Below are 2,782 nucleotides of genomic sequence, written 5' to 3' on the forward strand. Positions count from 1 at the left end.
CTGTCCATGGGATTTCCCAGGCAAGAATACTAGAGTGGGTTGCCATTTCTTTCTCCAGGGGATCTTCCCAACCCAGGGATCGAACCTGGGCATTCAGGTTCCTGCATTACAGGCATATTCTTTAACACTGAGCCACCAGGGAACCATGCTATACAGTGGGTCCTTGTTGGTTATCCATTTTAAATATAGTAGTTTGTACATGTCCATCCCAAACTCCATGTCATCTGAACCTTTTTTAGTGTAGGGCTCAGTAGTGTTAAGTACATTCACATTGTTTTGCAACCAGTCTCCACAATTCTTTTCATCTTGAAGAACTAAAACAGTTAAACAATAACTTCCCATTCCCTTCTCCCTTTCCAGCCCTCAGCAACCGTAAGTTCTATTTTCTGTCTGTGAATCTGACTACTCTAGGTAGTTCATATAGTTGAAATCATATAGTATTTGGTATTTGTCTTTTGTGACTGGCTTCTTTCTCTCTTTTATTTATTTATTTATTTTTGATCATGCCGCATTGCTTGCAAGCCCCTAGGAATGGAAGCATAGATTCCTAACCACAAGACCACCAGGGAATTCCTGACTGGCTTATTTCATTCAACATAATTTCCTCAGAGTTCATCCATGTTTTAGTTTGTGTCAAAATTTCCATCCTTCTTTAAGACTCAGTAATATTCCATTCCTGTATTTACCACATTTTGTTTATCCATTCATCTATTGATAGGTACTTAGGTTTCTTCCATGTTTTGGTTATTGTAAAAACAGCTGCTATGAGCATGATTGTACAGGTATCTCTTCAAGATCTAACTTTTAATTCTTTGGGACATATACCCAGAAGTCGAATTACTGAATCATGTGATAATTCTGTGTTTAAATTTTTGAGGAATCACCATACTGTTTTCCATAGAGGCTATATCATTTTTTATTTCCAACAGTGCATAAGGGTTCCAGTTTCTTTAGATCCTTAGCATTTGGTATTTTGGGGAGTGTTTGATAGGAGCCATCCTGATGGACATGAGGGGCCATTTCATTGTGGTTTTAATTCACACTTCATTAATAGTGATATTGAATATCATTTCATTTGCTTGTTGGCCATTCGTATACCTTCTCTGTAGAAATGTCTATTCAAGCCCTTTGCCCGTTTTAAAAGCAGGTTGTTTTTGTTGTTGAGTGGTAGGAATTCTTTATATATTCTGGATTCTCACCCTTTATCGGATACTCACCCTTTATCAGATACTTGCTTTGCAAATATTGTCTCCTGTTTTATAATTTGCCTCTCACTCTGTTGATTATATCCTTTCTGTGCAGAAGTTTAAAATTTTGAAGTAGTCCAGGTTATTTATTTTGTCATTTATTGCCTGTGCTTTTGGTGGCATTGCCAAGAAACCATTTCCAAATCCAATGTCATAAAGATTTTCCTCTGTGTTTTCTTTTAAGGATTTTATAGTTTTAGCGCATATGTTTAGGTCTTTGATCCAACTTGAGTTAATTTTTATAAGGTAAGAGTTCAGCATCATTCTTTTGCATGTGAATATCCAGTTTTTCCAGTACCACTTGTTGATAAGTCTGTCCTTTCCCCCATTGAATGAGCATGATACTGTTGTTGAAAATCATATGACAATATATGAAAGAGTTTTTTTCTGGGCTGTTTCTGTTCCATTATTTTTCATGTTTGCTATTGTTCTTGTATCACACTATTTTGGTTACTACAGTTTTGTAATACATTTTGAAATTAGAAAATATGAGACCTATCATTTTATTCTTCTTTTTCAAGATTGTTTACACTATTTGGTAATCACTTGAAATTCCATACAAAGTTTTAGATAGATTGTTCTATTTCTGAAAGAAACACTGCTGGGATATTGAGAGGGATTGCATTAAATCTGAAGATTACTTCAGGTAGTAGTATTATCTTAATAATATTAAATCTTATTATGCATTAAGTGGGAGGTTTTTCTGCTTGTTTGTGTCTTTAATTTGTTTCAGGAATGTTTCTTATTGTTAGTGTACAAGTCTTTTGCCTCCTTTATTATGTTTGTCTTAAGTATTTTATTCTTTATGATACTATTATAATTGAATCTTTTTCATATTTAAACATTTTGTTATCAATTCAGAAATAGTAGCTCACATTTCAGAAGTTGGTTTAGGAACTTCCCCCCCCCCTCCACTATTACTTGGTATTTTGTAACAGTTTTATAAGGACTTTTGTTTGACAATGAAAGAATCTCTTCCCAAATACAAATTTATGATATTTCAACCGCTTTAACAGCCTTTGTTTTATTATATCAAGTAGTTCTACAGACTGATTCCTTGATTTCAAAGACAGAAGAAGTTGGTGGCTTTATATATATGTGTATTTAGTTTCTAGAGAAACATCTTACACATAGAAACAAATGAAAATATGATCTGTGTCCCTAAGCCAAAAGCCACTGGTCTGTGATTCCTTGATTAGTTCACTCAGTAGCATAAATTGGGCATCTGTTATGTGCCAAATGTTGGAAATCTATACAAAATTTCATTTCTGGTAATATCAGAGAAATTGGTATCAGTCCTACTGGAATTTTTCTATTTTATTTACACTCTTTTGTTCTGATTTTTCGAGCTTCTTGCCTTCAAATGATATACCAAATAATTTTATCATAATTACAAAAATATTCATAGCTAATGTCATTCAGAATTCATAATGTGGTAGGTAGTATATAAGTGCTATACTTATTATTAATGCATTTATGACTCATCACAACAACCAGAGGAAACCAAGGCAGGGAATGCTAATGGCCACACAAGG

This window comes from Capricornis sumatraensis, chromosome 4 (genome assembly GCF_032405125.1).
Source record: "Capricornis sumatraensis isolate serow.1 chromosome 4, serow.2, whole genome shotgun sequence".
NCBI lineage: Eukaryota > Metazoa > Chordata > Mammalia > Artiodactyla > Bovidae > Capricornis > Capricornis sumatraensis.